Here is a 23,085-nt window from a genome sequence, read left to right as displayed (position 1 = left end):
TTTCACCCAACGCTTTGAGGTAAGTGATTCCTACACAATGTAAGTGAAATACATAGTTTATGGGTAGATTATAACCTGTGTATTGGTAGAAATCATGGGTTTACCTAGGGTTTTGATAAATGAGATTTTACCATGAAAATGATTATGGAACTTAGTGAAAATCATATATTTATGTTCCTAAGGTTATGTGTAACATTTCCTTCGAAAATTTTCGGAATCCGGGCACGTGAGCCCGGGGTTGACTTTTGGGAATCTTGCCTTTGGGGTTCGGTAATCACTTTAATAGTTAGAATATGAACTTTTGAACATATATTGATTAGTTTTTACACTATTTGAATAGTTTGGATTGTTCGGCTCCGATTTGAGGGTTTGAGCGCATTCTTGAGTTGGAGTAAGCTTTGGGACGAGGTAAGTCTCTTTTCTAACTTTGTTAGAGGGAAATGATCCCATAGGTGAACTTAATCAATATGTGTTATTTTTGGGGGCTACGTATGCACGAAGTGACAAGAGTCTGTACGTAGCTGTAAGCACGTGATTTTTGCTTCACGGACAATCGCTCCAAAAGAAAACAAAAATAGTGACCAATGACCTCGCTGTACAAATTTTCATTTTTTTTATGACATGTACTGCTGGTCATTTGTGGTTTGGCCCATGTTGCATTTGATCTTATCAATCAAAATACAAAGTATGTCTGTCATGGTAATCAAACCGTAATTCGGTCATTAAAAGAAAATTCAAAAATATATGTGCATCGTCCGTTCTAGGTTGTGATTTAACTTGCTTGAACATTTTAATTTGGCGTGATAATGGTGTTGAAGTGTTACATTGTTGTTTGTTTTAATTTCATTTGTTTTATCATTTATTTGTTATTTTTCATTTTTTATTTAAAAATAGAAAACAAAAGAAAAGAGTGAATGAAAATCAGTTTGGGCCCAGGAAATAAAACAAAAATAGGCCCAAACCAGCACAAGTCCAGTCCAGACTAGGCCTGCCCTGACCACCTCCTGAAACGACGCCGCATCATGCGTCTGATCTGAGCCGTTCAAACACACCCATCCAACGGTCCACCTCAGGACCCGTAACCCGACCTATTTAGCCGGTCCAACCCCAACCCATCTCTTAAACCCAAACGACCCCATTTTAATGCCAAACGACCTCGTCTCACCCCTCACCATCAGATCCAAACCGTTGAGATCATCTGATCTAACGGCCCAGATCCATTCCTATACTCCGTATATAAGCCTTCCCTCATACCCCACGCCCCCTATCCGAACCCCACCTTTCCCCATCTTCTTCACCAAGCCCTGAAACCCCCCGAAACCCTAGCAGCCGCCCTAGTTTCCTTTTCACCAGAACCCGGCGGCATGAACGCCGGTGACCACCTCTTGAACACCCTAGGACCCCCTCACTCTCCTGAACATGGATCTATTACCCCTAGCCTCGAATCCCCTTCCTTCATCTCGAATCTTCATTTGAAGATTCGAGTCGAACCCGGACCTATACCAAACCTCACCATCTTCGTACCAGACACTCCCCTAACCTCCTCGTGACCAAACCAAGCTTGGTTTGGTCCGAATCTACCCACAACTTCTAAAAACCAGATCTGAAAATCCAGACCCTAGAACACATGAACCTGGGGAATCCGGCTAGTCTTAACGGGGGTTTGAGGTCTAATAGACCTTAATCAAGGTGTTCTCATGTGAGAACACCCTGATTAAAGTTTGTTCGGCCTCAAATGGTCAAAGTTGAGTCAGACTTGGGTCAATTTTGTTTGAACATTTTTCGGTAAGTTTTTCTTTGCTTTTCTGTTTTATCCGAGTAATAATTAAGTTGTTAGCATGCTGTGTTGTGATTGTTTGTTATTGTCTGTTATTTTTCTTAATTTCTTCCATCTCTGTCAAAGACTTTTTTTTATTTGGTCGATTGTTTTCTGAGTATGATTTGAACGTATCCTGTGATAAACATGTCCGATTAGGATAGTCGTTGTGAGCACGTGATTTTTGCTTCGCACGACAATCGCTCCAAAAGAAATAAAAAATAATAATAATAGGCCCTGCTGTACAATTTTTGGATTTTTACATGGCACTTCGTTAATTGTTTATGACTTTGGCCCATTTTTACTTTATTAAAACAAAATACAAAAATTGTACGTGTCATGCATAATCTGAACCGTAACATGGTTGTTAAATAGAAAAGCATAAACATGCATCTTTGCCCGTGATTTTGTTTTGTTTGATTTTACCTGTTTTGAAATATTTTAGTGTGTGTGCAAATAATTGTATTGAGTGTGTATTCAATTTTTAATTTGATTTTTTTTTGCTTAGTTTTGTTTTTAAAATAATAATAAAAAAAGAAATAATCTTCTTCTTCCGGATTGGGCCAATTTATTAAAATTGGCCCAAACAAACAATGCCCAAACCAGGCCTGCCCAGTCCAGTCCAGCTGATACCCAGGGTGTCCAAACGACGTCGTTTTATCCAGTGTGATCTGGGCCGTTGATCTCAGATTGATCAACGGCCAAGATCACCTCCCCATAACCCACTAATGGCCCCGACCCGTTTCCACCCGGACCAACCCAAACCCTTTACCCTCGAAACGATACCGTTCCACTTAAGCCCTTAGATCCAGACCGTAGATCTAGATTGATCTAACGGTTGAGATCAACCCACCCATTCCATATATAAGCCCTTAACATACCCTGCCCCCTATCCAATACCCCAGCCTTCGTCTCCACAGACCCTTCCCCTCAAACCCTAGCCGCCCCCATCTCCCTTCACCAGAAACCCGGCGGCATGAATGCCGGTGACCCCACCCTCAACATCATAGAACCCCCTTGCCATCCGGAACACGGATCTGTTAACCATGTAGTTCGAATCCCTTCCCACCTTCTCGAATCTTCATTTGAAGATTCGAGTCAAAACTCGATCTACACGGTTTAACCCCAGTTTCACACCAGACACTCCCCAGGCCCCCCCTCGTGACCAAACCATGCTTGGTTTGGTCCGAATCTGATCAGGGAAGCATGAATCCCAGATCTGAGTTTTGGAACTTTGTGATTCTTCGTCACTGGTCCATATCCGTTCAACCGAAGAGATTAAGGTCTAATGGACTTTAATCAAAGTGTTTCTCATCTGAGAAACACTTCGATTAAAGTCCGTTCAGCCTTAAGAAAGGCCTGACCAAGTCCGAGTTAAGGTTTTGATTTTTCAAGGTTTAAGGTGAGTTCTTTCTTTTTCTTTATTTGTTTTGGTCCATCTGATTTATGGTGAAGGTCTGTTCATGTTTTGTTTGTGTCCCCAAATTTTATCAACTATGCCCTGTCCACTTTGCCTGAACTTTTTGCTGTTTGGTTGAGTATCTTCTTCTACTTGTTCTGATAGTGTGTATGTAGGTATTTGTTGTGCAATTAGTTGAATTCCAAATTTGTACTGATTAACTGATTCCTCGAAGCACAATTCTGCTCAGTCAATATAATGCGAACCTTGTGTGATAATGTTAAATGTCGGATTTTTGGCTACGATTGTATGTGTTATAACTAATATAGTCGAGTCGACATATGTCGTCAATTAGTTTCAACTGTCTGAACAAAAATAAATCGATTTGCTTCTGCTGAACATTGCCTGAATCAATTAAGAACCAAGTTCAATTACTTATAGTTGTTAATATGATTTTAGAAACCTAAGGCTTGGTCTGTAATTGAAATCTGAGTTGATGGCATGTGCACTTGTGCACAGCATGTGCATTGTGCACAGCCTGTTTCCTGCATAAAAAGGCTTTTAATTTAAAAATGGTTTGACAGCATGTGCTGTCAGATATATTCTACTGCCCATACCTTGCTTTAGTTTAAGAAGTATTAAGCCTTTTAAAGGATAAGTCTGCCAGGGAATGTTGATGGGGGTTAATACTTAAATAACTAATTGGAATCTGAAAATTTGAAAGCACATGGGAGGGTGTTCGAATGGTCTAAACAGGCTATTTAAAGGGATGATTTGGGGCTCAATAAAGGGACACTTCCATCAGTTCAAAAAGAGGAAGAGAGATAGACAGAGATATACACACTAAAACCTAAGAGAGGGGAGGGGAAAAATACACACACTGTGAGGATATAAGAGAAAAAGGGGGAGCTGATAGAAGATACATAGAGGAGAATTGGAAAGAGAGGGAGGGGGATACACACTGAGAGGTATACACACACAGACATACATAGAGAGACACAGGGAGAACCCAGACTGAATTTTTGAGAACTGAAGTTCTGGGGGAAAACAGTAAAAACTGGAAAAGGTCTCTTTCTGATAACTCAAGTATAAGTTCAAAACTGAGGACTGATATTGGATTCTTGAAAAGAAAGGAGATAGGGAAAGGAATAAACAGAAAATCAGCAATGATTTCTGTCTTGTTTGTTTGATTCTCAGTCTTGTTCAACCTGTTCGATCAACTCTGTTTTCTTTCAAGTATCAGCTGAGTTCATTGGTTGATTCATATTGTTCGTTTCTCCTGGATTTGGTCTGTCTTGGAGTATTGTTCCTACTGCATTGTTTGCTGCTACCTTTCTACCATTTCTTATCGGTTCTAACTGTATCTTGCACTGGGAATTGTCCTATTTGTACCTGCTGTTACTGCTGTTGTTTGGTGTTGCTTCTATTGTCCTGCTGACCCCTTGCTTCTGCTGTTGTATCCGACATCCAGGTACATACTAAGATTTCGCATCTGATGTAACAATGAAAGCATGAAATCAAAGATATGCAGGAGTTTAATCATTCGTTTGCTGCAGTTACAGTTTTACAAATGTTATTAAGATCTGTGTAATTTGTTTAGTTTGTAATTCAATAAAGAAACACGTTAGATAGCCTTGTACTTAACCGTAGCTTAGTTCGTCCTAAATTGTGATTTCATTTGTTTAAGGGGTTGTCTAACGAGGAATGCATGAGTGTTCTTTAACACATAGATAATTAGGTAATTTTAAACTGACATTCCGCATGTATAGAAAAGATTGCTTTAAGCTTGCCAAATATGATGCTTAGTTTTATTGAATCTTTGTAGATAGTTCACAGGATCCTATTCAAACTCTATTAGTAATAGTTTCCGATAAGTTAATTCCACTGATTTGGTTTAAATAAGCAAGTTTCAAACTTAGATCTGAAGAACATTTATCATAAGCTTTTTAACAGTTTTATTAATCTTGTATGTTAATTTTCCCTTGACAATTTAGCAACATGCTCATCTATGAAATAAGGCACTAAACAATTCACGCCTCATAAAAATCAGATAATCAAGTAAGGATCCGAAGCTGGTCAAGCATGTAATTAGCACGTAATCCTTTCTTTTATTTTTAGAGACAAATGCATTAGAAATGTAGCCACTTTAGGATACCCTTTCTAAAATAGAGATGAGCCTCGCCAAATAAAAATGCAAGATTGCGGGGCCCTCAATAAATAACCATAATAATTATTTAGAATTCAGGATAGGCCGTTTAGTGAATTTCATGGCCTTCTACAAAATAATAACGCGTTAGACTCTTTAGGCGCGACTTAATTAAATTACATTCTTAAATTCGGGTGCGCATTTATGTGACCCAAATTCAAATCTCAACGGAGTCGAAATGTGTTAACAACTACGGGTGCATTGATTGTGACGTGGTTCGAGATGCATTTTCACGACGTTGCAATTCTATAAAAATAAATGATAATAATAAAAGCGGTTTAAACTTAATAAAAGCACGTAAGTCATAACATGTATTTAAATCAGATATTTAGCCATTATAACAATTTAAGCGACCGTGCTAGAACCACGGGATTCGAGGGTGCCTAACACCTTCCCTCGGGTCAACAGAATTCCTTACTTAGAATTTCTGGTTCGCAGACTTCATTTGGAAAAGTCGAATATTTTCCTCGATTTGGGATTCAAGATAAACCGGTGACTTGGGACACCAAAAGCCAAACCTTTCCCAAGTGGCGACTCTGAATTAAATAAATAATCCCATTTCGAATATTGTCACTTAAATTGGAAAAACTCCACCCGCGCATCTTACCCTTCGGGGCCGGGCGCACAAAAAGGAGGTGTGACAGCTCTGGCGACTCTGCTGGGGATGTGTTGTAAACCCAGAACCACTGGTTCAGGGTTCAAGAATTCGAGCTTAGAATAATTGTTATATTTGGCTTTATTATCTGATCTTTATTACATGTTTTTGCATAACGTGCTAAATGTTGTCTTTTACCGCTTTGATATTATCTGAACTGTATATAAACTGTGCCGAAACCCTTCTTTTCTTACCTCCGGGGAGAAGCTCGCTGGTCGAGACTCCCTATTCTGTTAGTGTCAATACCTGAAATAAGAAAGAGGTCGGACAAGTTACAAAGCCGGACGATCTCGCGGGTCCCCGGTACGTAGCCCCCTCCTCGACTCGAGTTGTCCGCTCGGGTGCACAGTCTAGAACAAATACCCAGGTTACGAACCTAGAATAACTTGACTTCATGCCGGATCCCTAGTAGGAACGCTTATCTGCATCATGTTGCATTTGACTTAGGGAACTCAACACAGGGGTTGGATCCGTCTAGGACAGGCAACCTGAAATGAAAAGACCACCCTGCTGCATCCTATTTGTTTTGTGCATTTATTTGCTTCGGTTCCGCATGCTGACCGGTTTCTAAAAAAAAAAGAGAGGAAAATAGCAGCGTAGGGAGATAATTACTTATTTTGGAAAAATAAAACCAGTGTCCAAGTAGTGTCAAAACCTCGCCGGAATTTTTCTAAAAAAAAAAAGAATAAAAAACAAAATTTGTCTTCTTAGTTTGAATTATTAAAAAATAATACAAAAAATTTTCTTTTTTATCATTTCCAAAATCAAAAATAAAAAGAAAAAAAGAAGGTATTTATTTAAAAGTAAAAAAAAAAAAACGGAAATTCATAATTCAAAAAAAAAATATTGTTTCTTTTGTAGTACCCCTTTTACAAATTCAGACTAATAGTCCAAATATTTCCCAAAAAAAAAAATTAGTAATAAATATTTTCTTTAATCTTTATCTCTTTTCAAAAATAATAAAAATACGTATTCTTGGTTTTTAGGTTTATTTGATTTTCTCTATTCACGATAGCCCGAACTACGCTGGTTTGATTCTCACCGGATGTGAGATACGTAGGCAACCCTCATCGGGTTCAACCCCATTTTGCTAAAATAGCCAAAATCAAAAAAAAATTGCGTTTCAAATTTTTAAAGAGTCATAAATAAGTCAGGTGACGTTGTTTTGTCATAAATAGCCGAATGTTCTCGAAAGGGACGCCGGAAGGCTGACTTTGCATAAACAGCCACCTTTGGGTCTTGTTTAGCATTTTTTTTAGACCCACACAACCTTAAAATCTTCGTCCCCGAAGTGTTTAAAGGCCGTGTTTAAAACTTGATCCCCTCTGTAAAAATATTTTTTGAGTCAGTCATTTTTGTTAAAATCACCTTAATAAATGTGCAGGATGAGCACGATGAATGAACATTTTTCAATAATGACCAAAATCCCTGTCAAGTTACGGCTATGGTGGAATGATCTAGGTGTTGAAGGACAAAATGAGGTTAAGAAATATCTGAAAGGTCTTGTGGGTCTGTTGGAAATCCAACCTCGGGGAGATATCATAAGGGCTTTGATCACCTACTGGGACCCGGCGCACAACGTTTTCCATTTCTCTGATTTTGAACTCACCCCGACTTTGGAAGAAATGGCTGGGTACATCGGGAATGCTGAACTTCCGTTAAGACAGAAATACTTGGTTGCCCCAAGAGTCGTCACGGTACATCGGTTTCTAGATTCATTGAAGATACCTAGAACAGTCCACAACCCGGATCTAGCAGCCGGATTTTGTACTCCATGCTTCATATATGATAGGTACAGTCATGAGGGGGGATTCAATAATCCAATCAACAAACTGTGCAGCAAAGGAGTTCGTCAGAAGTGGGACGAGCACAGACGGGTAGCATTCATGATGATGTTCCTGGGCCTTCTGGTATTTCCAAGGAAAGATGGAAACATTGATTTGAAGATATCTGGGGTCGTCAGCACTTTACTCACGCAAAGTGACAGTACTCTCGCGCCTATGGTGGTATCCGACATCTTTCGAGCTCTCACAGCTTGTAAAGCTGGGGGAAATTTCTTCGAAGGTTGTAACTTGCTCCTACAGATATGGATGACCGAGCACCTCTGCCATCATTCCGAGATTTTGAGCCATGGTTCCCCGGAAAAGACCTGCATAGAAGAATCTTACACGAGAACCAAAGAGATCAGTTTGCCCAAAGGAGTCCTGGCATGGACCTCGTTCTTTCAAGCTCTTACTGCCAGCCAAATACAATGGACGTTGGGATGGTTGCCTGTTGATGAGATCCTATATATGTCTGCAGCTAAAACTCATTTCTTACTAATGGGGCTTAAGAGCATTCAACCTTACGCACCCTGCCGAGTTTTGAGACAGTTCGGAAGATGCCAAACAGTACCTCATGAGGAAGATCTTAGCACTCAAGCAATCGAGATAAGTCCTAACGGACAATTCCCAGAAGCAAAGATTCGCCAAATCTGGAGGTGAGTGTCAATATTTGAAATCAGATACTTGCGTGCGGGATCGAGCCAAAGGAGAGACGACGCCAGGTTACCTTGCATGGTATAGAAGAGAACTTGAGCATGAAAGGCCGGCTAAGAGACCCCACATCCGGAATTTCACCGAATCATTGCAAAAACAGTGGGATTGGTTAGCAAAGGAAAGAGGCTATTGCGCCGAAATCAGCAGGTTGAAACAGCAAGTGGAAAGTATGAAATATGAGCACAACGTGCAAATTGCTACCGATCTGGGAAAGCGGAACGGGTTAATTCAAGAAAATGAAATGCTCAAAGCCCAGATCAAACAGATAAGGGTGGATGCGGATAGACAACCAAGGCGTCGATCAGACGAGCAGCTGATAAAAAGGTTAAAAGGTGAAATCAGGGAATGGCAAGATGGTTTGGAGAAATCTGAAAACATCATAGCAGAGCTCAGGGCACAGTGGGATACAAGAGCAGATAAGCATCGTCGATACCTGAATCAATTGGAAGGCGACTACGAGAAAACTATTGCTAAAATGAAGAGAGAGATGGCTACACTTGAGATCAAAGCAGCTAATCAGGCCAAGGATTTCCAAATTGAGAGCAGATACTGGGACGACTCAATAGCCCAGATGAAGTTGGAAGTACGTCGACTGAAGCATCAGCATGAACAAGATGTTCAAGTCTTCAAGATATGCAACGATCAGATAAAACGCCTACTCGTAGAGAAGAAGCAAACCAGAAATAGGATCAAGGCCATTGCCCATGCCATCACCAGACGATGTCTACGATGTGAGAACATGTCCAGCATTACCGTCCTCTCGGCAGTAATGGGTTATGTTAAGCAGACTATGCATGAGCTGGAGCAACTTGAGAGGGATCTCACACCTAGGACCGCGGTGAGGCCGAACGATGCCCCGCGGACACCAATTTTCAAAACCATAATGCACTCATAAGTCAAGCCTGTATCTTAGCATCCTCCGCCTGTTTTTCCCATCAGGGTGATTTTTAGTTTATTCTGGAGTCTAGGTTTACTTTCAAAGTTTGCTTTTTCGCAAAATGTAGTTTGTAACAGAACATTTCAGCAATAAAGAGGTTGTTTCTTTTACGCTCATTTGTGTTTTTTCGAACTACGTAATGATCTGATTCACGTAGGCATCGTGATACGTAGGCAATCCTCATCGGATCCGGTCGCATTTCTTTACTGCAAAAAAAAAAAACATAAAAGAAAAACAAAAGAGAAAAAGAAAAAGAAAAAGAAAAAAAAAACTAATAAAAATGCCGGAAGGACGCATGCTCTCGTAGCAAACATATAGTAATCCACTTAACTGTATAGGTGCATCATGCCCAACGTGAGATTAACTATCTGTTATTTGCTGCAAATTAACCGTGCGTTTGTCGATGAGTATTCCAGGGTTTTTGGAAAGACGGTTGGTTTGGTGAAAGTCTGGCCTCGCACTCATACTTCACGAGGTCAAGGAGAAGTGTTCAACTACCTGTTGTTAGGACTAGAAGCAGTACTCACACTTACTTCACCAGGTCAAAAGGAAGTGTGGAAATGTCTTCAGAAATTCCATTGCAAACAATCCCTGTTTCTGAGGAAAGCTCGATCTCAGCCGTCCTCACACCTGAATTCCGCAACTGCGGAGGAAAATAGAATCCTACGGCTCCGCATGTTGGAAATGCTGGACGACTGGAATAATGGGAAAGAGCCGCCAAGTGTCGTCCCCGGATTCCCTGAATTATTCTCCAGGTCAAGTGGGACGTCTAATGTCCCCATAAATTATCCTGCTACCCCATTTGGGTACCCAGCCACCTCAGCCTTCTCTGCTGGATCGCCTTCTGAGCCTCATCCCCGAATGTCATCCACTGATGCAAGCATGAACATCTTTACTGCATTGCCTTGCCCGATTACGTCACAACCTACCACGTACAAACCAAGCTTTGACTCATCCTCTTTTACATTCCAAGCACCATCGTTCTCAATGGAACCAACTAGATTCGCTACCAGTACTAATCCTCTACCGCCTCAGTGCGAGCTTGCACCGGGGCAGGATCAGAACCCCAGAATTGCAGAACAAAATGAGATTGCTAAGAGAATGAGAAGTCTTGAACAAAGTTTGAAGAATATGCAAGGATTGAGCGGACAAAAGAGCGTCTCTTACGCCGACCTGTGCATGTTCCCTCATGTGCACCTGCCAACGGGTTTCAAGACCCCGAAGTTCGAGAAATACGATGGGCACGGTGACCCCATTGCGCATCTTAAGAAATACTGCAACCAATTGCGGGGAGCTGGCGGAAAAGAAGAACTGCTAATGGCATATTTTGGGGAAAGTCTAGTAGGGATAGCTTCGGAATGGTATATGGATCAGGAAATGTCCCGATGGCATATATGGGATGATCTCTCCAGAGACTTTGTAAAACAATTCCAGTATAACATCGACATTGCGCCAGACCGAAACTCTCTGTCGAATTTGAAGAAGAAGCCTTCGGAAAGCTTTAGAGAGTATGCTATTAAGTGGCGTGAACAGGCGTCGAGAGTGAAGCCTCCCATGGATGAAGTGGAAATGGTCACTACCTTTCTCCAGGCTCAAGAGTCTGACTATTTCCAAAACATGATGTCAGCCATGGGTAAGCCATTCGCGGAAGCGATCAAGATTGGAGAGATGGTGGAAAATGGCTTGAAAACAGGTAGGATTCTGAGTCAAGCAGCCATAAGGGCAACCTCCCAGGCCGTCCAAAGCGGGTCCGGAGGAACGACAAGGGGGAAGAAGAAGGAAGAAACGACTATGGCAGCCTCTGAAGCAAGGGAGTATCGTCATCCCAGGCCCCATTTTCCGGAAAGAGCCCCACAACACTACTACCCCCACTCAAATTTGGCATATGCTCATCAACCTTATATGGTCATGAATGCCCAACCTTATAACCATCCACCACAACAAGCCAACCGAGGCCCAGCTCCACCTCCCAGAAATCAGCCTCCTTACCGCAACCACTATAACCCACAACCCCCGCAGAATAACTTTCGCCCTCAGGAGCCACCTCGACGGCGGACTTTTCACGCCCATCGGTGAACAATACTCTACTTTGTTCCCTAAGCTAGTCCAGTTGGGTTTCTTGCAACCAATTCCCCAAACGAGGCAAAACCCAACATCACCTTCTTACAAAGCCGGAGTCAGATGCGCCTATCATTCAGGGGCCGAGGGACATGATACAAACGACTGCTGGTCATTGAAAAGAGTGGTCGAAAATTTGATAGAGCAGGGGAAAATAGTGCTAAGGGACGAAGAGATCCCAAATGTGACTAACAATCCATTGCCCGCTCACAATAATGGGCCGCTGATCGGAATGATTTGTGAAGACAAAGAGTTCGACCCTGCTCTGAAAGCCATAATTGCCATTATCGACACGGGGAAGAGGCTCGAAATCAACCAGAAACTAGAAAAGGGGGAAGAGGTCAAAGCTATAAAGAAAGTGCCTGAAAAGAAGGTGGAGAAGAAAGTGGTACCTGTAAAAAATGAAGTTCTTTACATACCACGAGGTCGAGCTGAGAAGACGCAGAACTTCGGGATCAAAAAGACAAAACCTATGTACGTGCCAAAAGGGGCCTATGTGGTCCGGGGGACGATTCAACCACCTCGGCTGAATGAGCCAGTGGTTATCGGACGCGTGCCACAAAAGCCAATGACCAACCCGTCCACAGTGCCGTGGAATTATCAAAAGACTTTGGTAATGTACAAAGGTAAAGAGGTCATGGGAGAACTTCCAGAAAATACTTTCATTGGAAGGTATTCAAACACCCAAGAACTGAACAACGCCACACAAAGGCGCTTCCCGCCAAAGAAGCCCGTGAGTGTTGAAGAAGCGGAAGTGTTCTTTCAACAAATGAAAATGCCGGATTACGAAGTAATAGATCAGCTGCGCAAGTACCCTGAGCAAGTATCCATGCTGTCATTATTGATGAAGTCGACCGAGCATCAAAAGATCCTACTAAAAACCCTGAATGAAGCATATGTACCAGTTGAAACCTAGGTAGAGCAACTAGAGCGGATGACAGAAAGATTCTTCGCTGTCAACCAAATCTCCTTCAGCAAGAATGATTTACCCCCGGAAGGAGCGACACACAACAAGGCTTTGCATTTAACAGTTAAATGCGAAGACTATTATGTCAAGAGGGTAATGTTGGATGGAGGCTCAGGCGTTGACATTTGCCCGCTCTCCACGCTGCAAAGAATGGAAATTGAGACCGAAAGAATCCGACCCAACAATGTCTGCGTGAGAGCTTTCGACGGCATCAAGAGAGATACCATGGGAGAAATAGACCTGTTGTTGGTCATAGGACTAGTCGAATTTCGAGTAACCTTCCAGGTGATCGACATGGACACATCCTACAATTTTCTCCTTGGCAGACCTTGGATCCATGCGACAGGAGCCGTTCCTTCCACTCTTCACCAGATGGTGAAGTTCGAGTATGAAGACCAAGAGATCGTGGTCCATGGAGAAGATGAACATGCCATTTATCGGGACCCATCTATCCCGTATCTTGAACCAAGAGAAGGGAGCGAGCATACGGTCTATCAAGCTTTCGAGGTGGTATTGGCAGAGCAGCACGAAGAGGGAGTACCTTGCCCCCAGCCTTTCTTGTCTAACGCTTCGGTTATGGTGGCCAAAGAGATGATCCGACACGGATTTAGGCCAGGGAAGGGGCTTGGACGAACCCTTCAGGGAATGACGGAACCCATTACTTTACCAGTCATCAAGAAACCTTTTGGACTAGGTTTCAAACCTACTCCAGCAGACGAAAAATGGGCAAAGAAAAGGAGAAATGAGGGCTGGAAGTTGCCTCAACCACTGCCGGATTTACATGCGACTTTTGTCAGGCCAAGGTACACTGAAGAAGAAGAAGATGAGGTCTTCACAGTTGAGGAAATCGAGGAAATATGTGGGGCAATGAGGGAAATGCTCTACGAGGTCCACATGGTTCAACCAGGCGAAGGCACGAGCACTGCTGAGATGATGTACATGGGGCCAAACGCCAAGCTCCAAAACTGGGAGATCACGCCATTCCCAACTAGACGGAAGTCCGGGTAGACCTGTCCTGCCACCTTTCCTGTATCACAAGTTATCTCCGGGACATAACTTGAACGTTTTCTTCTTTTCAATTGTTGTTCCGAATTCCTAGTTGTAAACGTTGTTGTCTTCCAATTTTCCAAAGAAAATAAAAAAAAATCATCATTGCTTTCCTATTCTTTCTTTTGTTCTGATTTTATTACTTTTCCTCTTATCTTCCTTTTCAGTCCTAATAATGCGGCTTTAAATATGACATGCTTGCGGACTTCACGCCCAGATCACAATGAGCTATTTAACTGCGAATTAATGAACCCAGAACCAGAATATGATGCGGAAGAGGCTTTTAGGGAGATAAACCGAGAGTTGGAATATTTCGAGAATAAACCTAAGCCAAATCTGAATGACACTGAACCGGTAAATTTAGGAACCCCGGAAGAAATCCGGGAGACCAAGATAAGCATTCACACGGACAAGAAAACGCGAGAGGCGATAATTCAACTTCTTTTTGAATTTAAAGACGTGTTTGCTTGGTCATATGATGACATGCCGGGGCTAGGTGTTGATCTAGTGGTTCATAAATTGCCGATTCATCCTGATTGTCCCCCAGTTCAACAAAAGCAACGAAAGTTCAAAACTGAGGTCAGTGACAAGATTAAAGAGGAGATCACCAAACAACTAAAAACGAGAGTGATTCGAGTAGTTCAATATACAACATGGTTGGCGAATGTGGTTCCAGTACCAAAAAAGGACGGGAAAACTCGAGTATGTGTAGATTACCGAGATTTGAACAGAGCAAGTCCTAAAGATAATTTCCCGCTGCCCAACATCCACATCCTCGTTGATAATTGCGCCAAACACGAGATACAGTCTTTTGTAGATTGTTATGCTGGGTATCATCAGGTACTGATGGATGAAGAGGACGCCGAGAAAACTACCTTCACCACGCCTTGGGGCACCTACTGCTACAGGGTCATGCCGTTTGGTTTGAAGAATGCGGGGGCTACTTACATGAGGGCCATGACTGCCATTTTCCATGACATGATGCATCAGGAAATAGAGGTGTACGTGGATGACGTGATAGTCAAGTCCAGGACGCAGGATAATCACATCCAAGACTTGAGGAAATTCTTCGAGAGGCTAAGGAAGTATGACTTGAAGCTAAACCCAGCCAAATGTGCTTTCGGAGTTCCGTCGGGCAAACTTTTGGGCTTCATCGTAAGCAGGAGAGGTATCGAGCTAGATCCAACTAAGATAAAATCCATCAGAGATCTGCCTCCCCCAAGAACAAAGAAAGACGTGATGAGTCTTTTGGGCAGGTTGAACTACATCAGTCGGTTTATTGCCCAGCTGACAAGCACGTGTGAGCCCATATTCAAGCTGTTAAGGAAAGATGCGGCGATTAAATGGACAACTGAGTGTCAAGAAGCCTTTGATAAAGTCAAAGAATACCTTTCGAATCCCCCGGTCTTGGTCCCTCCAGAACCGGGAAGGCCACTTTTCTTGTATCTAACAGTCTTGGAGAACTCTTTCGGCTGCGTCCTCGGGCAACACGACGTAACCGGAAAGAAGGAGCAAGCAATCTACTACTTGAGCAAGAAATTCACCGGCTACGAGGCCAAATACACACTGTTGGAAAGGACATGTTGCGCTCTCACATGGGTTGCTCAAAAGTTGAGACATTATCTCCAAGCCCACACTACGCTCCTCATAAGCAGGTTGGATCCTTTGAAGTATATATTTCAGAAACCAATGCCTACTGGGAGACTGGCTAAATGGCAAATCTTGCTTACGGAATTCGACATAGTCTATGTCACTCGCACGGCAATGAAAGCCCAGGCGTTAGCAGATCATTTGGCCGAAAATCCGGTCGATGAGGAATACCAGCCATTGGATACCTACTTTCCAGATGAAGAAGTAAACACCGTAGAAGTGGTCTCGGAGGAAGCTCATGTTTGGAAGATGTTCTTTGATGGAGCCGTGAACGCCAAGGGTGTAGGGATTGGGGCAATTTTGATCTCGCCTTCTGGTCAGCATTATCCCGCCACAGCTAGACTTCGTTTCTTTTGCACAAATAATACAGCTGAGTATGAAGCCTGCATCATGGGCATGCATATGGCAATCGATCAGGATGTCGAAGACTTACTGATTATGGGAGATTCTGACCTTGATTATCCGGCAAGCTCAAGGCGAATGGGAAACTCGGGATGTCAAACTTATCCCATACCGACAACATGTGGAGGACCTCAGCAAGCGCTTTACATCAATAGAGTTCAGGTATATCCCGAGGTGTCACAATGAACTGGCAGATGCACTTGCTACTTTGGCTTCAATGCTACCCTACCCGGGCAACGCCCACGTCGATCCTTTGGAAATCCAAATCAAGGAAAGACACGGTTACTGCAGTGTAATCGAGGCGGGATCAAATACGCAGCCTTGGTACCATGACATCAAGAAATTCCTGAAGACACAAGAGTACCCCGAGCACGCTACTGGAGATCAGAAGAGGACCATTAGGCGACATGCAAGTGGTTTCTTTCTAAGCGGTGAATTGTTGTATAAGAGGACCCCGGACCTCAATCTTCTAAGGTGTCTCGATATCGAGGAGGCAAGAAAGATCATGCACGAAGTACACGCAGGTGTGTGCGGACCTCACATGAACGGTTATGTCTTAGCGAAGAAAATCCTTCGAGCAGGTTATTACTGGATGACCATGGAAAAGGATTGCTTTAGCTTTGTTCGGAAGTGTCATCAGTGTCAGGTGCACGGTGATTTGATTCATGCCCCTCCCACGGAGCTGCATCCCATGTCTGCACCTTGGCCATTTGTCGCCTGGGGCATGGACGTCATTGGACCAATCGAACCAAAGGCTTCGAATGGACACAGGTTTATACTGGTTGCCATCGATTACTTCACAAAATGGGTAGAAGCCTGTCACTCTCAAGTCGGTCACTAAAAAAGCTGTAGTGGATTTTGTACACTCAAATCTTATCTGTCGTTTCGGTATTCCTGCGACTATCATTACAGATAACGCAGCAAACTTGAACAGTCACTTGATGGGAGATGTATGCGAGCAATTCAAGATAACGCATAGGAATTCTACTCCTTATCGGCCGAAAGCCAATGGTGCTGTGGAAGCGGCGAACAAAAACATCAAGAAGATTTTGAGGAAAACGATCCAAAGTTCCCGACAGTGGCATGAGCAGTTACCATTTGCATTGTTGGGGTATCGCACTACGGTACGCACATCAGTAGGAGCGACTCCTTATCTTTTGGTTTATGGGACCGAGGCTGTAATACCGGCAGAGGTAGAAATTCCTTCGCTTCGAATCATTGTCGAAGCAGAAATCGAAGACAGCGAGTGGGTCAAGACTCGGCTAGAACAATTGACTTTGATTGATGAAAAGCGAATGGCCGCAATTTGTCACGGACAGTTATACCAACGAAGAATGGCCCGTGCTTACAACAAGAAAGTCCGACCCAGGAATTTCGAAGTAGGTCAGTTGGTACTAAGGCACATCCTGCCGCATCATGAGGAAGCAAAAGGGAAGTTTGCTCCAAATTGGAAAGGCTCATACATCATAAGGAAGATATTGCCGAGAGGAGCATTGTATTTAGGTGATATCGAAGGAAATGACCCCGACACAGCAGTAAATGCAGATGCAGTCAAGAGATACTACGTCTAAGTCATACTCCAGTGGTCTTGACACATTTGAAAATGACGAAGGTTTTATTCCCCACTACTCCCCAAACACTACCCAATTCTCTCTACAAACCTTTGAGCCGCTTACAAAAAAAAAAAAAAAAAACAAAACAAAACATTGATTGAGGCCTGAACTACGTTTGACTTGATTCCGAAAGGATACGTAGGCAGCCTCTCCTTGAGGTTCAGTCACACCAACAATAAAATCCCATTCACCCTGAAATTGAAACCGGGGCACGTCGAGCAGTTTAGAAGTTAGTATCAGCTACCTCTCTTTACCAAGTACAAGCCTTCAAATCAATTACCAAAGATAGTGGGAAACCAATAAGCATCACAAATGGAAACCGGCACACCCTGAGTTGAGAGAAATAAAATGAGAGAGTCTCGGCGGTGAAAACCTTCGGGCACCACGAGGCGACGGGAGAAGAGAAACCAAAATGAGAGAGCTTGTTTAGTAAAAACTCGCAAAGAGTGCTATCAAGCGATGACAGGAAGAGAAATGAGAGAGGTCAGCCAACGAAAACCCGCAAAGGGCGCTGTTGGCCGAAAAAGAATGACTCTACCCCAAGGAAGTCTCGGCAAAGTTCCACCGGTTTGGAATCACAAATCCATTTTGGTTCAGGGAAACGCAAGTTCATGGAAGATCAGGCGTCCAGTCCAAAGAGCATGTCATGTCATCTAAAGCCAGCGTTATCTTCCTCAGATAAGTCTTTCTCGTCCCGAAAAGGACACTCCCTTCCGTAAATTTGTTTTCTCCTTTCTTTGCTTCTCTTCAAATCCCTTTTTGTGTTTTAACCCCAAGTTCAGGATACACCGGAAAGGGCAGGTGGCAGGTTTGTTTGCACGGAATCCCGTCTCATGAAGGAAAGCGCCTCATTTCGTTGGTACGATTGCCCAAGCCTGATGGGTCATGACATTTGATGGTGTTTAAAGAGGAAAGAGAGAAATCTTCCCCAGCAAGTCCGCCTTCGGACAAATCCCCACAGAGTCTCCCCCTGTACAAATCCCCACAGAGTCTCTCCTTTTGTACAATCTCCCACGGAGTTCTCCCCAATATAAAAAAAAAAAAGGAATCTCCCCAGCACATCCCAGCGAGTCCCTTTGTAAAAATTCCCCAACAAGCTTACCCCAACAAATCCTAGAAAGCCCGTTTTGAAATAAATCCCCAGCATGCCCCATTGTACAAAAATCCACACAAAGAATCCACTTTGTAAATATTCCCCCACAGAGCTTCCTTTTGTAAGAATTCCCATAGAATACCTCCAATAAAATCCCCGTCGAGAAACTCCAATCAAAACGGGACAAAAAAAGGAAAAGAAAAAAAAAGGAGAGCCTTACGAAGCAAGTCATCACAGATTCTGGAAATACAAGCCTAAGCAGTCTAAAGGGTTTCGCCATTCGAATCAAATCAATGGCGGGACATCGCAATAGAACTAGAGACGCAACAAAGCAACTGGGAACGATCAAGGTCACCAAATCGACCGTCATTTCCCGAACTAACAAGTGTTCTTTGTCTGAAAAGGTTCAAACAGGTTTAATCCAAGACAACCGTGCGAGAGGCAGGTGTCGCCCAAAGAAGAAGGTACATAGATACAAGAAACATTTGTGCAATAAGGAATTCACTCGAAAGGTAGGTTTCCACGAAACCCCCTTTTATCCTTACTAAAACAAAAAAAAAATTCAAAAAAAAGAGAAGTCAGTTGTTGTCCTCGAATTTTGTCCCCAGCCATCAGCATTAGGGTTTTAAACCCTAAACTGAATTTTTCCGTTCAGCCAGCATTAGGGTTTTAAACCCTAAACTGAGCTTTTCTATGTAATCAACATTAGGGTTTTAAACCCTAAACTGAATTTTCCTTTTAGTCAGCATTAGGGTTTTAAACCCTAAACTGAACTTTTTCCTTTCACCCAGCATTAGGGTTTTAAACCCTAAACTGAGTTTTTCCATGCAATCAGCATTAGGGTTTTAAACCCTAAACTGAATTTTTCTTTTAGTCAGCATTAGGGTTTTAAACCCTAAACTGAACTTTTTCCTTTCAGCCAGCATTAGGGTTTTAAACCCTAAATTGAGCTTTTCCATGCAATCAGCATTAGGGTTTTAAACCCTAAACTGAATTTTCCTTTTAGTCAGCATTAGGGTTTTTAAACCCTAAACTGAACTTTTTCCTTTCAGCCAGCATTAGGGTTTTAAACCCTAAACTGAGCTTTTCCATGCAATCAACATTAGGGTTTTAAACCCTAAACTGAACTTTTTCTTTCAGTCAGCATTAGGGTTTTAAACCCTAAACTGAACTTTTCCTTTTAGTCAGCATTAGGGTTTTAAACCCTAAACTGAACTTTTTCCTTTCAGCCAACATTAGGGTTTTAAACCCTAAACTGAGCTTTTCCATGCAATCAGCATTAGGGTTTTAAACCCTAAACTGAATTTTCCTTTTAGTCAGCATTAGGGTTTTAAACCCTAAACTGAACTTTTTCCTTTCAGCCAACATTAGGGTTTTAAAACCCTAAACTGAGCTTTTCCATGCAATCAGCATTAGGGTTTTAAACCCTAAACTGAATTTTCCTTTTAGTCAGCATTAGGGTTTTAAACCCTAAACTGAATTTTCCTTTTAGTCAGCATTAGGGTTTTAAACCCTAAATTGAACTTTTTCCTTTCAGCCAGCATTAGGGTTTTAAACCCTAAACTGAGCTTTTCCATGCAATCAGCATTAGGGTTTTAAACCCTAAATTGAATTTTCCTTTTAGTCAGCATTAGGGTTTTTAAACCCTAAACTGAACTTTTTTCCATTCAGCCAGCATTAGGGTTTTAAACCCTAAAACTGAATTTTCCTTTTAGTCAGCATTAGGGTTTTAAACCCTAAACTGAACTTTTTCCTTTCAGCCAGCATTAGGGTTTTAAACCCTAAACTGAGCTTCTCCATGCAATCAGCATTAGGGTTTTAAACCCTAAACTGAACTTTTCCCTTTCAGCCAGCATTAGGGTTTTAAACCCTAAACTGAGCTTTTCCATGCAATCAGCATTAGGGTTTTAAACCCTAAACTGAATTTTTCCTTTAGTCAGCATTAGGGTTTTGAACCATAAACTGAACTTTTTCCTTTAGTCAGCATTAGGGTTTTAAACCCTAAACTGAACTTTTTCCTTTCATCCAGCATTAGGGTTTTAAATCCTAAACTGAGCTTTTCCATGCAATCAGCATTAGGGTTTTGAAACCCTAAACTGAATTTTTCCTTTGTTCGGCTCTAGGGTTTAAAACCCTAAGCTGAACCTTTCCCCAGCTAGTCGGTATTAGGGCTCCAACCCTGAAATGAACATTTTTATCTTCCTTCATCAATTTTATGAACTTCCTGGCGAATAATTAACGAAATTTTCCTAGTAAAACTGGGGCAGAAAATTTCGTTTGTTTGTTTGTTTTCTCCCGCAGGTCTAACCTCGAGCCACATGGATCGAAATGACCCACGAGATGAGTCCTGGTTCGGAATCAACGAAGGAAAAGAAGAAAAGAGAGAAGATGTCCCGAGATATCGGAGTAAATGAAAGGCAAATTGACTCCAACATTTGGTTAAGGTCCTGAACCCTGCCAATCGCGTCTCACTCAGTATCCCAGAGGTTAAACAAGTCGCCGCAACTCGCAAGCATCAAGATTCAGATCGGAGTCTACAAGCAGAATCAGCTAAGACCCAAGATCAAGTCGTAAAAGAATCATAGATAGGAATCTTGTAACTAGCAGTTGACATGCATATAAGTAGTTAGTTCAGTTTCCAATTTTCGTTTGGTTGTAATAAGGCGGTCAGTGACGCAGCAGTGACAACAGCAACAGCAGTAGCAGCAAGCATTGCAATCCCATGGTAGTCCCAGCTACCAAAACTTCCCGAACTACATTGACCTGATTCCTGTTTAGCCCAGGATATGTAGGAAATCTTTGAAGCAAGATTCGGTCAGATCTTTCAAAAAATGTGTTTCACACGGAGTAGTCCATAGGCAAAAATCGCTCATACACGCTCACTTTATCTTTGCACAAAAACTCTTCGTGTTTCCGAACAAAGAGGGGCAGCTGTGAGCACGTGATTTTTGCTTCGCACGACAATCGCTCCAAAAGAAATAAAAAATAATAATAATTGGCCCTGCTGTACAATTTTTGGATTTTTACATGGCACTTCGTTAATTGTTTATGACTTTGGCCCATTTTTACTTTATTAAAACAAAATACAAAAAATGTACGTGTCATGCATAATCTGAACCGTAACATGGTTGTTAAATAGAAAAGCATAAACAGGCATCTTTGCCCGTGATTTTGTTTTGTTTGATTTTACCTGTTTTGAAATATTTTAGTGTGTGTGCAAATAATTGTATTGAGTGTGTATTCAATTTTTAATTTGATTTTTTTTGCTTAGTTTTGTTTTTAAAATAATAATAAAAAAAGAAATAATCTTCTTCTTCCGGATTGGGCCAATTTATTAAAATTGGCCCAAACAAACAATGCCCAAACCAGGCCTGCCCGGTCCAGTCCAGCTGATACCCAGGGTGTCCAAACGACGCCGTTTTAATCCAGTGTGATCTGGGCCGTTGATCTCAGATTGATCAACGGCCAAGATCACCTCCCCATAACCCACTAATGGCCCCGACCCGTTTCCACCCGGACCAACCCAAACCCTTTACCCTCGAAACGACACCGTTCCACTTAAGCCCTCAGATCCAGACCGTAGATCTAGATTGATCTAACGGTTGAGATCAACCCACCTATTCCATATATAAGCCCTTAACATACCCTGCCCCCTATCCAATACCCCAGCCTTCGTCTCCACAGACCCTTCCCCTCAAACCCTAGCCGCCCCCATCTCCCTTCACCAGAAACCCGGCGGCATGAATGCCGGTGACCCCACCCTCAACATCATAGAACCCTCTTGCCATCCGGAACACGGATCTGTTAACCATGTAGTTCGAATCCCTTCCCACCTTCTCGAATCTTCATTTGAAGATTCGAGTCAAAACTCGATCTACACGGTTTAACCCCAGTTTCACACCAAACACTCCCCAGGCCCCCCTCGTGACCAAACCATGCTTGGTTTGGTCCGAATCTGATCAGGGAAGCATGAATCCCAGATCTGAGTTTTGGAACTTTGTGATTCTTCGTCACTGGTCCATATCCGTTCAACCGAAGAGATTAAGGTCTAATGGACTTTAATCAAAGTGTTTCTCATCTGAGAAACACTTCGATTAAAGTCCGTTCAGCCTTAAGAAAGGCCTGACCAAGTTCGAGTTAAGGTTTTGATTTTTCAAGGTTTAAGGTGAGTTCTTTCTTTTTCTTTATTTGTTTTGGTCCATCTGATTTATGGTGAAGGTCTGTTCATGTTTTGTTTGTGTCCCCGAATTTTATCAACTATGCCCTGTCCACTTTGCCTGAACTTTTTGCTGTTTGGTTGAGTATCTTCTTCTACTTGTTCTGATAGTGTGTATGTAGGTATTTGTTGTGCAATTAGTTGAATTCCAAATTTGTACTGATTAACTGATTCCTCGAAGCACAATTCTGCTCAGTCAATATAATGCGAACCTTGTGTGATAATGTTAAATGTCGGATTTTTGGCTACGATTGTATGTGTTATAACTAATATAGTCGAGTCGACATATGTCGTCAATTAGTTTCAACTGTCTGAACAAAAATAAATCGATTTGCTTCTGTTGAACATTGCCTGAATCAATTAAGAACCAAGTTCAATTACTTATAGTTGTTAATATGATTTCAGAAACCTAAGGCTTGGTCTGTAATT

The sequence above is a fragment of the Nicotiana sylvestris genome, chromosome 2 (genome assembly GCF_000393655.2).
Source record: "Nicotiana sylvestris chromosome 2, ASM39365v2, whole genome shotgun sequence".
Taxonomy (NCBI): Eukaryota; Viridiplantae; Streptophyta; class Magnoliopsida; order Solanales; family Solanaceae; genus Nicotiana; species Nicotiana sylvestris.
The sequence above is the reverse complement of the archived record's forward strand: the minus strand, read 5'-3'. Positions refer to the sequence as shown.